The sequence below is a fragment of the Pezoporus occidentalis genome, unplaced genomic scaffold (genome assembly GCF_034315485.1).
Source record: "Pezoporus occidentalis ecotype Australia unplaced genomic scaffold, CSIRO_AGI_Poc_V1 ctg249, whole genome shotgun sequence".
Classification (NCBI taxonomy): domain Eukaryota; kingdom Metazoa; phylum Chordata; class Aves; order Psittaciformes; family Psittacidae; genus Pezoporus; species Pezoporus occidentalis.
In genome coordinates this window covers 4093-23818 of record NW_026914383.1, presented here as the reverse complement: position 1 = coordinate 23818, position 19726 = coordinate 4093, and the positions used below count along the sequence as shown (strand labels likewise).

At 50.0% G+C, this 19726-nt stretch overlaps 1 pseudogene; it reads right to left on the bottom strand.

The window, feature by feature from the left end:
* Positions 1-8926: 8926 nt before the first annotated feature.
* LOC134165741 (olfactory receptor 14A16-like) lies at positions 8927-14657 on the bottom strand (annotated as a pseudogene).
* Between the last annotated feature and the right edge of the window lie 5069 nt (positions 14658-19726).

The window sequence follows — 19726 nt, the reverse complement described above, 5'->3', positions numbered from 1 at the left end:
CCATGAAATTGTCATGGTTTAAGCTCAGCCAGTAACTCAGAAACATGCAGCAGCTCGCTCACTCCCCATCTTCTTCCACCCATTGAGCTTAAAACATGACAGAAATTTAAAAGTATACATCTTAAACTAACCTTGTCTAAAATCGGTATTTCAGTGTCTGACAGTGTTGCTATTCAGAGCATTGCAGTATGATGATGAAAAATCACTGAGTGCTTGCTACTTAGCTAGATGAAACACCACCAGACACTAATAGTTCACTAGGAGTTCTCAGTAGTACCAAAGGCAGCACTCGCTGGGTTACGTGTTACATGCTATAAGGGGTACAAATGAAAGGTGATTCTTAACAAACTGAAAAAACTAAAGAAAGCATAAGGAATTTATTGTAATACAAAGCCAAGAATCTCAAATGTTAAAGGAAGGAAAGCAAGTAGTCACCACAAACTACTTTCTTGACACCTCTCTCAATAGCATTTCAGCTGTCAGAGAACTCTCTTCCTGGGGATCTTGGAAAACAACGCTCTTGTAACAACACTTAGGGAGAGCATTCAGCATCCCAGTGATTTTAGGCACTGTAAGTGAAGCCAAGACACTGTAGGTGACATAGTATTTTAACTGAATATGTACGAAGGAACAGCATCTCATTTACGCCAAGTATGCCACAGATAGGCAAAATTGGGTCCCTCTATGTCACTCTGGTACTGACACATTTTCTGGCACACTTCTATTATTCTTAGTGTTAGATATTTGTCAATCCATTTAATTATTTCCCATCAGTCAAACCACTCTGCAATATGCTAAATATATTGCAGATACTGTTGATAACATGATTTGCAGAGCTATATTGATTTAGCAATTTACCTTGGTATATTTATCCACTGTCATCAATAAGGGAGACTATATGAAGCTCTAGTTGCATGCTTGTTGAAACTTAGCAATGGCTTAAGACAAGAGTTACTAGCAGGAGAAAGAACTGGTTATAATGAGCTAGGGTCATAACCAAATCCCAGTACACAGGGGTAATCCCAAATAATTTCACGAATTGTAGTTTCAGCAGATGGACATTCTCACAGGGTGATTCTGTTATTTAGTAAAAATAACAGAAAAACAAATCAGCTTCCCTGCTTCACATACAGTTTGATGCATACACAAATCAGTAATCTTAAAGAAAAGATCAGACTAGTCCTTAGTTGTTTTCAATCATGACTTTTGTCTCAATCAGCTGTGCTCTTGCTGAGCACAGGAATTTTCTTGGCCATTAATGAATAGTCAAAGGAAGGAGATGCATCCTGGTCTGTTCCCAAGAAATAACAAGGTGACTTTTTTCCTTTTTTAGTAACAGAATATAAGGTACTTACGTGAAACAACCAACTCCTGACTATGGGAAGCTCAGAAATGTTGTTAAGGCTAATTGTTTTTTTCTGAATCTGAGACACAACGTAGCTTTGGAAGAGTACTCCAGATAGCAGAGAATCTGGAAGTACTAGGAGAAAAGAAGCTTCTCAGCTGATATCAGTCTTACTGCAAGAGGTCTTGCTTCAGCCAAGATCTATAAATCTCCACACACAAAGCCCACTGACTGCATTCATGTGCCCCAGTTTTCATTCGAATTACTTCAAACAGAACATGTCCTCAGTTTAAATATTAAAATATATGGCAATGCTACACTCTAGCCTTCCAGAAGCAGCAAAGTCACTTTTAGTATTGTTAAGCAGTCAGATTTTCTGGAAGTATAACCATGCATTTTTGCTACCAGAGATTTGGGTTTGGTGTTCATATGCAACCAAGATATGATGATATATCTGTCATTTTACCCCCTTTTTGATCAGTTTAAGTCATTCAGGACTTCGACTGAAACAAAAATTTAAGCAGCTAAAAATGTGTCAGACTAGTGATGTTAATAATAAAAAAGCTGAATTTTCAATGAGATTTCTTTTATAGATGTTATTTATATAAAGTTGATGTGGATAACAATCTTATAACTCTGTTTCTGTTGTCTCAACTAATCCTATTACCTTAGAGTGATGAAATAACTAATGTAACACAAAAAGCATCTGTACAAAATTTCTTTTTCTGGTGCACAGCAGCTTCAAAACTAAAGCGCATTTTGAGTCAGAACTGAAAAAAGAGAAGAGCTGACAAGAGAACTCGGTGCTCTCAGGAAAGACTTGGCTTCCATGAAAGAAACCAAAACTGTATCACAGAATTACTGTGCCCACAAGCTGGCTGAGAGAGAGATGTGACCTTAGAAAAAAGATCACATCAAATCTCTACTTTCAGTAATTCTCACTACAGCTTCTGGAAGAGCACTAGATTTACATGTCATCATTCTCCACAGAAAAAGCACTTGACAATGTGCTTTGTTATTATTTTAATGTCATTATTTTAATGTTATTATTTTAATGTTATTATTTTAATGTCATTTGTATTACACACTTTCTCCAATACCTTGTTAAAAAAAAGAGAGGCTCAAGGGTGAACATCCAGCCCCTGCTCCGACAGCTGAAGAGCCAGGACAGGAAGATGCTGCTGGGCCTCTTCTGCACACACAGGTCCACAGCGATGCTGCCGGCATTGCTCTTGCTCCCCGCTTTCCCACCTAAAAGACCAGTTGCGTGCAGCCTCTACGGCGCCCTCTCGCGGCCGATCAGCGGCACACAACGTAGAGCAAAACGTCGGGCCCCTTCTCCCACTGCTGAAGAGCCGGGACAGAAAGCTGGTGCTGGGCATCTTCTATGCGCGGTGCCACCAGCATTGCTGTCGCTCCTCGCTTTCCTACCTCAAACTCCACCTGTGTACTCCTTCTCCTCTCTGGTGCCTGCTCTCAGGTGTCCTTGAGCACAGCTCAGAGAGCGCAAATGTCCAGGCCCTACTCCCACAGTAAAAGAGCCAGGACAAAGAGCTGTTGCTGGGCATCTTCTCCACCTGGTGTGCTCTGCAACGGTGCCACCAGCATTGCTCTTGCTCCTCACTTTCCCACCTCAAACTCCATCTGCGTATTGCCTCTCCTCTCTGGTACACACTCTCGGGTGTCCTGGAGCATGGCTCACAGAGCATGAACGTATGGCCTCTTCTCCCACAGCCAAAGAGCCAGGACAGAGTGCTGGTGCTGGGCATCTTCTACACATGTTGAGCTCCGCAATGGTGCTACCAGCATTGCTCTCGCTCCTCACTTTCCCACCTGAAACTCCATCTGTGTACTGCCTCTCTTCTCTGGTGCCCACTCTTGGGAGTCCTGGAGCACGGCTCACAGAGCGTAAACATCCAGCCCCTGCTCCCAATAGATAAAGAGCCAGGACAGGTAGCTGATGCTAGGCATCTTCTACACATGGTGAGCTCTGCATTGGTGCCACTGGAATGCTCTCGCTCCTCACTTTCCCACCTCAAACTTCATCTGCCTACTGCCTCTCATCTCTGGCGCCTGCACTTGAGCGTCCTGGAGCATGGCTCACAGAGCACGAATGTCCGGCCCCTGTTCCAGCAGATGAGGAGCCAGGACAGAAAGCTAGTGCTGGGCACCTTCTACAGTCAGTGAGCTCTGCAACGGTGCCACCAGCATTGCTCTTGCTCCTCACTTTCCCACCTCAAACTCCATCTGCATACTGATGATAACATCCGGACCCTACTTCCACAGCCAAAGAACCAGGACAGAATGCTGATGCTGGGCATCTTCTACACGTGGTGAGCTCCACAACGGTGCTACCAGCATTGCTCTTGCTCCTCACTTTCCCACCTCAAATTCCATCACCTTACTGCCTCTCCTCTCTGGTGCCCACTCTTGGCTTGGGCATCCTGGAGCATGGCTCACAGAGTGCGAATGTTGGGGTCCTGCTCCCATAGCTGAAGAGCCAGGACAGGTAGCTGGTGCTGGCCGTCTTCTACGCTCAGTAAGTTCCTCGATGGTGCCACCAGCATTTCTCTCACTCATCGCTGGTTAGTGTTTTCTTTTCCACAGTCTAGTTTTATGCTCTTTCCTCTTTAACCCTCAACAGTTCTAGAGGAGCAAAGTTTTTTGTACAGCTCTCAATAGTGATTTTAGTGATAGAAGATTTTACCTTTTCTCTTGTAGCTCCAGGTTTGGCTTTTAACTTCTTTTTATGACTTTGTTCTTGTGTTTTTAAAGAGCTCTGTCTTTAATTATAATTTTCACGGGTTTCCAGCCCGCATCTTGCTCCTACAGCTGCCGATCCCCAGGTTCTCCATGTGGGTCCTTCCCTCCGTGTGTCTCCCCTGCCCGTCCCCGGGTCCGTAGTGCTCCTGCCAGAAGTGTGGCGGAGTGGCTCCTGCTCCCCAGCTCCCTGTGCCCAAAGTTCTGGTCGCTACCATTTCCCTTCCGCGGGCAGATTCTCAGCCTGCAGCTGAGGGTTGCTTTTCTCCAGGGGTGTCTTCGCTTGGGCTGGGGCGGGGGAGGGACTGGCCCCGGCTGTCTGCGCTGTCGCTTCTGGCCAGGGGACTGAGTCTTGAATCGTCGGGATTTGTGTTCATAGTGTAGGGAAATGGAGGAATCGTTTGTTGTCCATGCATATTGAAATAAAAGAAGCACTTGATGGGGTGGAGCCATCCCCTTATTGCGGGATTGCGGGATGAAGGATGCTGTGAGAGTGCAGGGTGTGGGGGAGCACAGAGTTGCTGCTGTGGGGCCCGGCGGTTTGTCTCCACCGCTCCGTCCGGTGGCAGTGGGCTCCCGGTTCCCGCGAGTCACAGGTGTTGAGAGCGAGGCAGCGGCGACAGCCGCACCACCGGGCGCGGCGGTGGCGGCAGCTCGGGGCGGTTCGGAGCCCTCCCTCCGCTGCTCCCCGCGATGCTTCCCCCGCCTCCCCTAAGACCCCGGAGCCTCCTCGCAGCCGCCCCGCCGGGGCTCGCAGCGCCACCCGGCTGTCCCGCTCTCGGCTCTGGCGGCGCTGGGCGAGCCCCCGCCGCGAGGTGTGGCGTGGCAGCACCGCCCCCTGGCGCTCTCCGGTGCGCCCTAGGCCCCGCTCCGCCCGCCACAGACAGGGGGCGGTATCGCGAGGAGCTTCCGGGCGGCGGCCGCTCCCTCTCCCCACCGCAGGCGCCCGGCAGCTGCGGCCGTCCCGGCCCCTGGCTGCCCCGCCCAGCCCTGGCCGCACGGCGCCGCGACCCCCAAGCCGCGGCCGGGTAACGGCGGTAACGGTCCGGTTCCGTTTGGCCTGGAGCGGCCAGTGGGGTCCGGCGGGGACCCCGCGCTCAGCGGTAGAGAAACCACTCCGGCGGCTAGTACGCAGGTGTTCCTGCAAAAGGGTACAGACGCAGCTCATCAGGCAGATGCTGCCTGCTCCCGGATCCTCGCCCGAGCAGCCCCGGGGGTGCAGGGCCTGCACCGGTGTCCTCACAGAGATGGACACACGCTCCGTGTGATTTAGGTCACAGGATCATGGCAGGAAGGGGACAAGGACATGAGGAATTTGGGGGATCCCAGTGATGTTCTGGGGGGCTCTGCTGATGTTTTAGGGTGTCCATCGGGTGTTGTGGGGTTGGTTTGGTGCAAGGATGGAAGGCACAGACCCAGAGGTACAGTACAAGCTGGATTGTTTATTGCAAAGGTTACGCGATATTTGTATGCTTCCAGGCAATTAGCCAAGCACATCTCTGTTTGCCTTGCAGTTGCATCAGGTGAAAGGTCTATCTGATTTTCTTATCGACGTCCTCTTCCCAGTTCTGACGTCCTTGTTCCTTGTCACTTCCAACATCTTCCAAGTACCAGTCAGGGACGGGTCCTCTTAATTGCCTTCCCGTGGTCTCTGACAGTTTTGATACATTCCAAACCCCACAGTTTGTTTGTTTGTTTGGTTGGTTTTTTTTTGAGATGTTTCATGGGTGTTTCTGGGTGTTATGGGGGTTTTTAGTGTAGTCAATTAGAGCAGGTTGCTCCAAGCTCCTGTGTCCAGCTTGGTCTTGAACACTGCCAGGGATGGGGCAGCCACAGCTTCTCTGGGCAACTTGTGCCAGTGTCACACCACCCTCACAGGGAAGAATTCCTTCCTAATGTCTGATCTAAATCCCCCCCTCTTCCAGCTTAAAGCCATTTTCCCTTGTCCTCTCACTGCACGCCCTTGCAAAAAGCCTTTCCCCTTGTAGGCCCTGTTTAGGTATGGGCTTAGTAAGGTCTGCCTGGAGCCTTCTCTTCTCCAGGCTGACCAACCTCAGCTCTCTCAGCCTGTCTTCATCGGAGACGTGTTCTACCCCTTAGAGAGTCTTTGTGATCCTTTTTAAGCCCATCATTGTAGGATCATGAGAGAACAGAGGTTGGAAGGGACCCCAGGAGGTCTCAAGTCTAACCCCTCAGGAGCAGGGTCATAGCAAGTGGTTCAAGGCTTGATTCAGTCTGAGTTGGAAATCCTTAAGGCCAGACTGCACAGCTTCTCTGGGTGACCTGATGCAGCACTTGCCTGAGCCTGTAGAAACGTTTCCTTATGTCCTGGCTAAACCTCTCCTCTGTCACTATCCCCATTGCCTTTTGTCTTCCCACCAGGCACCATGGTGAGGAGCCTGGCTCTGTATTCTCCGTGTCCTCCTTGCCGGTACAGGCAGCCAGTCCCCGACAGCTTTCCCTTTCCACGATCTCAGATCCCCATCACCCTTTCCTTCTCTGGGCTGGACAAGCCCAGCTCCCCCAGCTCCTCCAGTCCCTGCCTGTCCTAAGGGCCCATTGCTATACCCACTTCTGCTTGCCAATAGCGTTCCTGAATTTGGGATCTGAAACCTGGATGGAGTATCCCAGAGCATCCCTTCCCTTGTTCTCCTGCTGTGCTCCTGCTCATACAGCCCACGATGCTTCTGTCCTCCCTTGCTGCCAGGGCACACGCTGCCTCCTGTCCAGCTCCTGCCCACCCAGACTTTTGTGTGGGCTGCTCCCAGTCAGGCAGCCCCAGCCTGTGCCATTGCAGGGGAGTCCCCTGCAGGGACCCCTGTGTCCCCTGCTCTCCTGCCCAGGACACCCTGAGAGGTCTGCAGCCCCCTCCATGCCATCCCATCTCCCCACTCCAGTACAACAGCCCCTGGGCTCCTCAAGAGGTCTTCCTGCCCCAGGTGCGGAGCAGCCATCCCAGAGCTGGAGCAGCCAGAATGCTGATTTCATTCCCCTTCACTCCTGCCATGTGAGGAAATATCACAGAGGAGAAGTTAATGCAGGATGGTTTATTGTACTCAAATAAAATGAGAGACCCCCATTGACACAAAGTCTGTGAGTCAGACAAGGTGCGTGGATATATAAGTAGTAGGGGATGAAAACTGACATGTCTTTTGTGATAAACACATAAATGTATTGGCTTTAGCAAATCATAGGTGTGGTTATGTGGATATAACTGTACGAGTTTACAATAACAGAAACAAAATACACTAAAGACACAAGACTAGACAAGTTAAAAAGGTTCAGATCTCTTGATCAAAATGGAGTCACATAGCAAAAGAATTTGTAAAGGTAAAAGAAAGGGGGAAGGGTGAAGCTTGATATAAGGAAAGCTAGTGCCTGGAAAACATAAAGTACTCTTTAGCTTAACTTAGGTTGTAGAAAGAGAACAAGGTTTATGTTGTAAGTCTGTGGCATGTAGTGACCCCCCCCCTAAACATGAGTTAATTGTTTCATATTAGTCTGCTAAAGAAGAACAATGTTTGTGTTGTAAGGCTGTGGTGAGATAACAGGATTTAGTGGCCCTACTAAACATGAATGAGTTATTTCACACCATCCTTCTACTTATCAGTTAGTTTAGAGACAGAGCCTCCCAAGCATCTGATACCAGGAAATAAAGGGTTAACATTGTGCCTGCTTTCTTAAGCAGTAGCTGTGCTTGGTGAAGCAGAACTGTAGGAGTCAAAGTTGCTAGAATGGTGAAGCAGAATTGTAGGAGTTACAGCTGCTAGGTAGAATTGTAGTAGGTAAGATTCATAGCTTAATATTGAAGACATTCTTGTTCAAATAGTATCTTTAGAAAGAAGAGGAACAAAAGACAGCCAGAGTAACAAAATTTACACACTTGACAAGTTTCTACTTTAAGATACATAAAACCGGCTTGTACCGAACCTGAGGTTTGGACAGGAGCCAAAACCCTATTGGGTCTGCGTGAAAGCAAGAGGTTACTAGCAGTGATGAAGAGGAACTACAGGCCTTTGTCCTCACAACCCCCTAACGACCACCACCAGCAGGCACTGCGCAAGCGTGCCAATGGGACAAATGCCAGAAAACTAATTGTAATACTAGACGGGAATAGGTTTTGCATATGTATTAGGTGTGAAGCAATCTCATGTTTAGGTAATCATTATATGTAATATAAACAAACTGAGTGGCAAAAGGGGGCGCATGCTTTTGGAGGAGAAACCCCCATGTGCCTCAGCGCTGAATAAAGCATACCTGCTTTACAACTCTAACGAGTTGTGGAGCCAATCCACGTATCACATCTGCTAGCTTGGGATACTCCTTGTCTGCCCATCCTGCAATAAATTTTGCAGGAAGGGCACACTGTTTTAAATCTTTGCTAGTTATCAGAATAATTACAGATATAGCTGGTTGTGTGATTACTGGGGGGTCCAGCTGTGCCAAAGGTGAAAAGTATACTGTGAGGAAGACTGCTTACTTCATCTTGAAGACCCCTACTCACAAGAGGAAGACTGCTTACTTCATTCTCAAGACCCCTGCCCACAATCACTGCAGAGCAGTGTGCAGACGCCAAGAGGAGGAGACTTATGATAATAAATTCTTGAAGATAGTTGTAATATTCCCCGCCTATATGCGGGAATTATGAATATGTATGTAACTAATGTAATAGTGAAAGTATATAAATCTGTAACAAATGCTAATTACTCGCGCATCTGGCTACGGTCATGCACCCAGCACTGTTGCTTATGCTTTATTGACTTTGTCCCTCAATAAAACCTTGTTATCTTGTATTAGAGGAGTGAGTTCGTTTTTCACATCTTTGAAAACAGCAACATCACAAGTGGAAAAAGGAAAACAACTGCAAAGCAGAAAAGGTAGACTTGGCCTGTCATGCCCTGCATTTGGAGCCCTTTGCACAGGAAAGCAGGCAGTGTATGGCTGCTGAAACACATCCAGTCACCAGCTTCCTCAGAGCATCCTTGAGCTCCTTGTTCCTCAGGCTGTAGATGGTTCACTGCTGGAGGCACCACCAAGTACAGCACTGCCATCACCCAATCCAGGGATGGGGAGGAAATGGAGGGGGGCTTCAGGTAGGCAAAGATATCAGTGCTGACAAACAGGGAGAGCACAGACAGGTGAGGGAGGCATGTGGAAAAGGCATTGTGGTGTCCCTGCTCAGAGGGGATCCTCAGCACAGCCCTGAAGATCTGCGCGTAGGACCTCACAATGAAAACAAAACACCCAATAGCAATCAGGACACTAACCACAAGAAGCCCAGCTTTCCTGAGGTAGGAGTGTGAGCAGGAGATCTTGAGGATCTTGGGGATTTCACGGAAGAACTGCTCCACAGTATTGCCTTGGCAGAGGACAGTGAAAATGTATCGGCTGTGTGCAGCAGAGCAGTGAGAAACCCAGTACCCCAGGCAGCTGCTGCCATGTGGACACAAGCTTTGCTGCCCAGGAGGGTCTCGTAATGCAGGGGCTTGCAGATAGCCACTTAGTGGTCATAGGACATGATGGTGAGAAGGGCAATCTGCTCCAAACAAGGATAATAAAAAGAAGACCTGTGCAGCACAACCTGTGTAGGTGATCCTGGTGTCCCAGAGGGAATTTGCCATGGATTTGGGGACAGTGGTGGAAATGCAGACCAGGTCCAGCAGGGAGAGGCTGAGGAGGAAGGAGTACATGGGGGTGTGGAGGTGCTGGTCACAGGCTGGGCTGGTGATAACGAGGCTGCTGCTCAGGAGTACAGCCAGGGAGATACCCAGGAAGAGCCAGAAATGCCAGAGCTGCAGCTCCTGCATGTCTGCGAATAGCAGGAGGAGGAACTGGGTGATGGAGCTGCCGTAGGACATCTGCTGCCTCTGGGCATGGGGCACTGTCATGGGAGAAAAAGACAGTGACAGGTTAGGACAGGAGGGATGTCAGATATAGAAGTTCAATTTACGCACTTATGACTGAACACTTTTGGGCTGCAGAGGAGAGGCTCATCATAGCTTGGTCATGATTGTCTCTAAGGCTGGTTGGTTTGTTTTTTTTCCAGTGTGACATCTGAAAAGTGACTTTTTGAGGTATAAAATTCCTAATTTTTTGAAGGCAACTGTGAAGAGTCTCAGCATGGGACAGACAAAAGGGCTAAACTGTCTGTGGGTTAGTGCCTACTCAAGGTTGCTGCAGAGTCCATCAGATCCATCAGAGAACCACTCCATCTGGCTCTCAGCTGCCCTGCACTTTTGTCCTGGGTTCAGCAGTAGCAGTCATTTTTCTCCTTCTTAGTAGCTGATGCAGTGCTGTGTTTCTGACTTTCAGCCTTGGAACAGCGCTGATGACACCAATGTTTTTACTTGATGCTAAGTAATGTTTATGCTGACCAAGGACTTTCTGAGTCTCACGCTCTGCCAGGAAGGAGGGGAAGTTGGGAGGAAGCAGAGACAGGGCACCTGGCCCAAACTAACCAAAGAGGTATTCTATACCACAGCAAGTCATGCCCAGTATATAAACTGGGGGCAGTTATCAAAAGTAGATCCCATCAGCAGACAGGACAGCCAGGCCAGGCCAGGCTGGGATCTCCTTTACCGCTGCTGAAGGAAGGGATTCAGCCTGGTTAGTTGAGGCATCTCATCCTGGGATTGTAGCCCTGGGGCTGGAAGGGGACTCAGCTCCCTCCCATGAACACCACAAACCCACAGGAAGTCTCACTTTGTCAGAAAGTGAAAATGTACCATTATATAGATGATGTCTTCATCAGAGGAGATTGCCCCAAAGAACTGCAGCAACAGCAGTGTGGCAAGCACTCCATGGTGCAGAAGTTGAAGTTCCACCTAAGAAACCAAGTAGAAACCAGTCAAATCAGGGGGTACTTGGTGGATAGCAGCAGTGCAGTAATTCCTGCAGACGTCTTCACAAAAACATAACAAGGGCAGATGCTCCAGTCTAGGAAGAAATTACAACAGCTTATGGGTCCTCCAGGATACTGGAGGAAACATGGATGTGGATTCTGTATCATTGCTTGCTCACTGTACTCACTGTTACGAAACGGAAAGCCATGGGAATGGAATCCAGAGCATGAGGAAGAAGGAAATATCTTAATACAGGAATTAAAACCAGACCAGTCACTGGGACCTGTACTCCCCCACCACTAGAATGGCATTTTGCTGAGCATGGCTCTTACTGTGACCTATTCAAACTGGCCCTGACGGACCAAAAAGAACGTTAATGTTCAACTTGCCTCTTTTAAAGACACTGAACTGAGATACTCTGAGTGGGAAAAGGGACTCCTGTCTTTAGTTCCAGCAGTAAAACAAACTGAGAACATTGATCAAGAACAACCAGTACAAACCATCCATTCAATCCATTCAGTTGACTTGAAAGTATCCCAAAGGGAACTGCTGCTCAGGCTGGAGTTGCACAAACCCACTGGCAGAAAATGGCATGCCTACCTACCGGGGGTTGCAGAGGAACTGAAATTACCTGAAGGACAGGCTGAAGTTTCCAGACTACTCCAGATGCCTGTAAATGCAGAGCCATCAGTTTTACAGCAAACTTTCAAACTCTCACCAGGTTTAGAAGCACCTCCCTTCACTGAGGGAACAACAGAAAACACCTGGTTCACCAGTGCCCCAGCAAAAAGGATCACAGAATCATAGAATCAACCAGGTTGAAAAAGACCTTTAAGCTCATTCAGTCCAACTCTTACCCCAGCACTGCCAAGGCCACCACTAATCCATGGCACTGAGGGCCTCATCTACGGACGGTGACTCCAGCCCTGCCCTGGGCAGCCTGTTCCAATGCCTGAGCACCCTTTGGGGAAGGAATTGTTCCTCAGCTCCATCTAAACCTGCCCTGGTGCAGCTTGAGGCCGTTGTTCCTTTGTTCCCTTGCTCCCTGGGGGCAGAGCCCAGCCCCTCCTGGCTCCATCCTCCTGTCAGGCAGTTGTAGGGAGCCATCAGGTCCCCCCTAAGCCTTCTCTTCTCCAGACTGAACCCCCCAGGTCCCTCAGCCGTTCCCCATCACACTTGTGCTCCAGGCTCTGCACCAGCTCCAGTGCCCTTCTCTGGCCCCACTCCACCAACTCAAAGTCTCTCTTGTAGTGAGGGGCCCAGAGCTGAACACAGGATTTGAGGTGCGGCCTCACCAGTGCTCAGTGCAGGGGCACAATCCCTGCCCTGGCCCTGCTGCCGCACTGGTGCTGATCCAGGCCAGGATGCTGGTGGCTTCCTGGCTGCCTGGGCACAAGCTGCTCATGCTCAGCTCCATCAATCAGCACCCCAGCTCCTTTCCCATGAGCAGTTTTCAACCACTCTTCCCCAAGCCTGGAGCATTGCAGGGGGTTGTTCTGGCCAAAGTGCAGGTCCCTGCACTGCACCCTGTTGAACCTCATCCCATTGGCCACAGCCCATGGATCCAGCCTGTCCAGGTCCCTCTGCAGAGCTTCCTACCCTCCAGCAGATCAACACTCCCACCCGACTTGGTGTCATCTGCAAATTTACACATCTCAGTATGGAGCAGTATGAACCAGTTTGCACCAGTACAGACCAATATAGGCCACTATGACCCTAGATACTGCTGGGGTTTCAATATCCCAGTGCTTCCAGTCCTTGCCGCAGGTCTTCCTGCTTGCAACCGTGCTCAACTCCCCATCCCTCCCAGTGCTCCCACTACCTGCTGCAGGTGCTCCCAGTCCCTCTCAGTCCTTCCCAGTCCCTCCCAGTGGTCCCAGTCCCTGCCCCAGGTGCTCCTCCTCATCCCCCACATTACTTCCTTGGTCTTTTGGGGGTTACACCCCAAATTAGACAACCCCCACTCTGCGGCTGCCCCCCATCTCCCTGATACTGGGGGTGGGGTGGGGTGTGTGTGTTGAAATGCCCCATGGGGTATGGTTTGGAGGCAACAAGGAGCACTTTGGGCCTGGTGGCTTTGGGGGGAGCAGCTTTTTTGGGGGCATCTCCATTTAGGGTGGGGGTGTTTGGTGGGGCCTCTTCAGGATTTTGTGTCCCTGGGTTCATTTTGGGGGGCCAGGGGTGATGGTGGGGTATGGTTCACTTTTGGGCTACCTCATGCCCTCAATTTAGGGATCCTGCCTGCTCTTGTGGTGCTTCAGGGAGATTTGGGGTACACTAGGATTTTGGGGGTCACCACGATTGCAGTGGGTGCCTCCAGGGCCCTTTGGGGGTGCAGCATATTTTTGGGGTGCCCCTTTATTAGAGTGCCCCTTTTTTGGGGTGCCCCTTTTGGGGCATCCACCCCCTCTGGTCCCCTGAATTCACTACCAAACCCAAAGCAATGTTGGGGTCTCTCCAGTGGATTTGGGTCCCAGAGCATCTTGGGGGACCCCCAGGGCAGGTGCTGTGGGGACTCCACTCTTTGGAACACCCCTTTTTTAGTGGGTCTGTGCTACTGCACTGAGCCAGGGTGGCTTTGAAGCTGTCGGCCTTGGGTTTGGGGAAATTTTGGGGGATCCTGTGAGGATTTTGAGGTTTCAGGCTGGTCCACAAAATGTCTTGGTGTGGCTCACTTATTTGGGAGACTCCCCATCTCCTGAAAATGAGAGGTCCATCAATCCCAGGGCAGCCAAATCTCATTGGATGCCCCAGGTAGCCCTGTTGCCATAAATTGGAGGAGTATGGGGGTTCTGAGGGATTTGGAGGTTCAAGGAACATTTGGAGGTTTGGGGGATATTCCCCAAAACTCGCTGTAGAAGGCACATTATACTGGGGGAGCTCACATGTGCCGAAAATAGGGGGTACCCGGGTCCCAGAGCACCCTGAGTCGCTCTTGAGTGAGCAATGTTCCCTCAGGCTGGAGATGTTTTGAGGGGAAGAGTTTGGAGGTTCAGAGGGGATTTGGGCACTGGGGGAGATCCCCAAAGCTCCCCATGGTGGTGCTGGGATTTTGAGAACACCCAATGTCCCAAAACTAGGGATTGCATTTGTCCCAGGGTACCCTGACTCCCAGGGTACCTTCTCTCATGGATGAAACTAAGGGGGTGTTCCTGGGAGCTGGGGTGACCCTTGCACTCCCCCAGGCTCTCACAGGAAGATAAAAGTTCTCCTGCCCTGCCACCTTCTCAGCACCTCTGGCACCAGCAGCTCCTGCACACAAAAGGCTCCTGCTTTGCCTCCAGCACCTCTGCAGGCAGAGGTGAGCTCCAAGCACATGAACAAGCCCAGTGCCTCCTCCTCACCCATCCCCTGCTCCTACAGCTGGGATGGCACCAGCACATCTCCTGACATCTTCTCCTCGCTTTAGAGCACGCACCCACGATGTGTTTCAAGCCAACACTAAAACAGGATTGCAAAGTCAAAGAACTTGTACCTGGATGAGCAGGGCAGCCAGGGGAGATGCAGCCTCCCGAGGGAGGGGTCTCCTCTGCAGTGGTTACTGCAGGGCTCTGGCTCCTTAAATAGCCCATGCTCATGGTGGGGGCCCCATCACAATGCGCGTCTCCTGAGCAACTGCCACAGCTTTGTGATGGTGGCAGCATCGTGCCCGTGTCCACTGGGCACCCAGGGGTGCTCCAGGAGTCGCCATGGGGGACTAGCTTCTGCCCAGCCAGTTAAGAGGGTCCCTCACTGGCTGCTCTTCCTCAGTGCTTTTGATCCAGAGCCGGAGCATTGAGGGGTCACAGCTCAACCTGGGCAATGGAACAGGGCATTATGGCCAGCTATGAGGAGTGGAGGGTGACCGATATTTGCAGAGCAGAGAATCATGTAATCCCAGACTGGGTCGGGGTGGAAGGGACCTTAAAGCTCATCCAGTTCCAACCCCTGCCATGGGCAGGGACACCTGTGTCCAGCCTGCCTTTGAACACTGACAGGGGTGGGGCAGCTTCTCTGGGCAAGAGTCTACCACTGTCTCACTACCCTCAATTTGACGAATATTTTCCTAATATGAAATGAAATTAAATCCTGTTTCCACTTGGAACCATTGTGTGTCCTTAAAAATTATTCTGGAGCTGAAAAAACATCTGACATTTCAGGCAAATAACAGGCTCATTATTTGACTAATGGTCAGTGCAGGGATTGAAATGGAATAGCATAGCATAGCACAGCATAACACAGCATAGCACAGTATAGCGTATCATAGAACAGCACAGAACAGCACTGCTTAGCACAGCACAGCATAGCACAGCATGGCACAGAACAGTACAGCATGGCACAGAACAGTACAGCATAGCACAGAACAGCACAGAATAGTACAGCATAGTATAGCTATGGAAATCCTACTGCCCTCATAGCGGAGTATCTGAAGGTGAACTCACTCCCCAGCCCACAGTGCGGAACATTGGGGCCCAGGTTCTGGGGAGACACTGCCTCAGGCGAGTCGTCTGTGTCCCATCTGGTTTGACAAACTGCGACCACAATCCATAAGTGGCCAGTGCCCACTGCGCCCAGAGGCTGGGATGCAAAGTAGAGAGTTACAAGGGTGTCCCAGTCACACTGGGGAACCCCAAATGTGGTTTTATACATGGTTCTCATAACCTGCAAATGGTCGTGTACTCACATGGCTCCCCATTTTCCAGACCACCCTTCCTGTGATGGGGCAGCCATAGGTTCTCTGGGCATCCTATGCCAGTGTCTCACCATCCCCATAGGGAAGAATTTCTTCCCAATATTTCATCTCAATCTCCCCTCTGTCAGTTTAAAGCCATTCCTCCTTGGCCTGTCACTACAGGCTGTCTTGGGTTCAGCAGTAGCAGTCATGTTTTTCCTTTGTGTTAACTGGTGCAGTGCTGTGTTTTGACTTCCAGCTTGAGAACAGTGTTGGTGAAGCCGATGTTTTCGGTTGTTGCTAAGTGATGTTTATCCTGACCAAGGACTCTGTGAGGCTCATGCTCTGCCAGGGAGGAGGGGAAGCTGTGAGGAAGCAGAGACGGGGCGCCTGACCCGGGCTAGCCGGGGAGGTATTCCATACCACAGCACGTCATGCCCGGGGTGAGGGGTAACTGGGAGTTACCCGGAAGGACACGGGCTTCCGGGTGGAACTCACTTTCTTGGCAGGTGGTATCGTATTCTCTTCCCTTGTTATTTTCCCTTATCATTGTTTTAGCTGATAGTAGCGGTGGTGATTTGTTGCTGGACTGTTTTTGTCTCAACCCGTAGGAGTTGCACTCTCTCGATCCTCCTCCCCGTTCCTCCGGGAGCGGAGAAGGGGAGAGCCCCGGTGGGGGGGGGGGGGGGGGGGAGGCGGACACGGACCTCGATTGTTGTCAGCTCGGCACCACTCACTGGGAGTGAGTGAACAAGTTACCTGACTGGGTTTAAACCACGACAGTTCTTTTTGGCGCCCAACGTGGGGCTCGAGGGGTTGAGATAAGAACAGATCTGACTGGATGGATAGTCACTCGTCACAATGCTGATTTATTGGCTCTCAAGGTTGTTCCTCTTGATCTCACAGTTTCAGTATATCATATCTTACGTCCATCCGGTATTTGCTGTATTAGTGTTTTTCAAGTGTGGGGCTTGGGCTAAGGTTTTTATCCCATTGTACTTTATGGTAATGACTTGTAACACCATAGAATCATTGATCATGAAACTGATCTGGCTTATGTTCCCAGTGTGGTCACCACCTTTATACTTTGGGAGGTATATGATGGAGGTGCTTAGCAATTACACATCTTTTTTCTCCTTCTCAGGTGCTCAACCTGGGAAGGAGACATCCTTTTACCCTCCTAGTCGTCCCCCCAGACCATTTACATTTGAGAGTTTTGAATTTTTTGAATGGCCTTTTAATGCTGTTGAGACTTGTTTGCTGATGGTGATGGGAATCACCATGCTAACATGCATACAGAGTGTGTTTTGCCCACTACTGATTTCAGGAGTTAAGCAGATTCAGGTTTGGGTCTTGTCTGGGGTCAAACGACGATGTAGGAGGACCGAGAGATTTTCCCTGAGGCTGGACAGCCATGAGTGGCAGGGTGTGTGGGATAGTATGGGCAAGTATCTAGGTCAGTGGGCCCCTCCAGTACTTTGGAATTTCACTACCGAACAACTGCAAAATCCAGAAGAATTAGTAAAACACTTAAATGAGGTGTGTGGTCTTTCTGGCCATACCAGAGATGGACAAATCACGGCAACGTGCTGGGGCTTGGCCTATTCTTACAGGGCCTTGTTCAACACTATCCAGCACCTTCAAAAGGAAAAGAATGTCGGCGGATCTGAGGGCAAAGCGACAGTCGCTACTCAAACTTTGGCTGCAATGAACAGCACAGCTACCCCAGTGGCAAGTACAGCAGCTGCTCAAACTTCAACTGCAACAAACAGCGCGGTTACCCCAGCCCCAAGCACAGCAGCTGCACCAACCCCAGCGACAAGCACAGTCGCTACTCAAACTTTGGCTGCAATGAACAGCACAGCTACCCCAGTGGCAAGTACAGCAGCTGCTCAAACTTCAACTGCAACAGACAGCGCGGTTACCCCAGCTCCAAGCACAGCAGCTACACCACCCCCAGCAACAAGTACAGTCGCTACTCAAACCACAGTGATAATCACTGCAGCCAAACCAGAGGACCAATTCGTACCAATATCAGTTGCCCCTGTACGCAAGAGAACAAGCAAAAAGGAGGCAAAAAGGGTGAAGTGAGATGAAGAACCAATGAATTCACCACCCGGTCCAGAATCTGATCAGGAGTCATCATCACATGACGAAGAAGAAGAAGAAGAGGTAACTTCTCGACCTCGGACCTCAACCGAGCTGCGGAATATGCGAAAAGATTTTACCCGTCAACCAGGGGAGCACATCATCACCTGGTTACTCCGATGCTGGGACAATGGGGCCGATGGTCACGAACTAGAAGGTACAGAAGCCAAGCAGCTGGGATCACTTGCTAGAGAAGGGGGAATTGACAAAGCAATTGCAAGAGAGAAAAAGTCCCTCAGCCTTTGGAGGAGGCTCTTGGCAGCTGTGAAAGAAAGGTTTCCGTACAAGGACGATGTTACGAGTCGTTCGGCCAAGTGGACTACTATAGACAAAGGCATCCAGTCTCTGAGGGAATCGGCCATCGTAGAGATGCTCTATCACATCAAGCCGAATAACGGGGATACACCTATAGATCCAGATGAAGTTGAATGCACACGACCCATGTGGCGAAAACTTACACGGAATGCACCGTCATCATATGCCCATTCATTGGCAACAGTAACCTGGAATGACATAGTACCACTAACAGTGGATGAAATGGTTCATAAACTCCGAGAGTTCGAAGACAATCTCACCCCTTCCATCATCTCAGCTGTGAAAAAACTGTCCCAGGACCTCGAACAATTGAGGGACAATCTATCAGATTTATCCGGCTCCTCACGTGTACCAACACATGTCTCAGCTATTAACAAAAGGCGTCCTATTGTTCAAGAGAGGAGATACAGGAGGTATACGCCACGGGGTACCCTATGGTTTTACCTGCTGGATCACGGAGAAGACATGACAAAGTGGGATGGAAAACCTACTTCAGCTTTGGAGGAACGGGTGAGTGAACTGAAGAGGGGAGCAAGGGCCAAGACTGATCGTCCCACGAGAGCTACGGCTTCAGTCTCTGGTGATCAGTTTCCCAGATGGAGTGGAAGAGCTGATTTTACTCCAGCTCCTGTGATAACGAAGAATAATCCCTTTCACCACGACTTAAGTGTCCAACGCTGTGACGACCATTAGAGGGGCCCTGCCTCCAGCCAGGTGGAGGTAGGGGACAATCGGATTTACTGGACTGTGTGGATCAGATGGCCTGGCACATCAGTCCCACAGAAGTATAAGGCTCTAGTAGATACCGGTGCACAGTGTACCCTGATGCCATCAAGTTGTCAAGGGGTGGAACCCATCTATATTTCTGGAGTAACAGGAGGATCCCAATAGTTGACTGTGCTGGAGGCTGAAATCAGCCTGACTGGGAGGGAATGGCAAAAGCACCCTATTGTGACTGGTCCAGAGGCTCCATGCATCCTTGGCATAGACTACCTCAAGAGAGGGTACTTCAAAGACCCAAAAGGGTACCGGTGGGCTTTTGGTATTGCTGCTTTGGAGACTGAGGAAATTGAGCAGCTGTCCACCTTGCCTGGTCTCTCAGAAGATCCCTCTGCTGTGGGGTTGCTGAAAGTCGAAGAACAACAAGTGCCAATTGCGACCACAACAGTGCACCGGCGGCAATATCGCACCAACCGAGACTCCCTGATTCCCATCCATCAGCTGATCCGTAGACTGGAGAGTCAGGGGGTGATCAGCAGGACCCGCTCACCCTTCAATAGCCCCATATGGCCAGTGTGAAAGTCTAATGGAGAATGGAGACTAACAGTAGACTATCGTGGCCTGAATGAAGTCACACCAGCATTGAGTGCTGCCGTACCGGACATGCTAGAACTTCAGTATGAACTAGAGTCAAAGGCAGCCAAGTGGTATGCCACGATTGATATTGCCAATGCATTTTTCTCAATTCCTTTGGCAGCAGAGTGCAGGCCACAGTTTGCTTTTACTTGGAGGGGTGTCCAGTTCACTTGGAACCGACTGCCCCAGGGGTGGAAACACAGCCCTACCATTTGCCACGGACTGATCCAGAATGCACTGGAACAGGGGCAAGCTCCAGAACACTTGCAATACATTGATGACATTATTGTGTGGGGCGATACAGCGGAA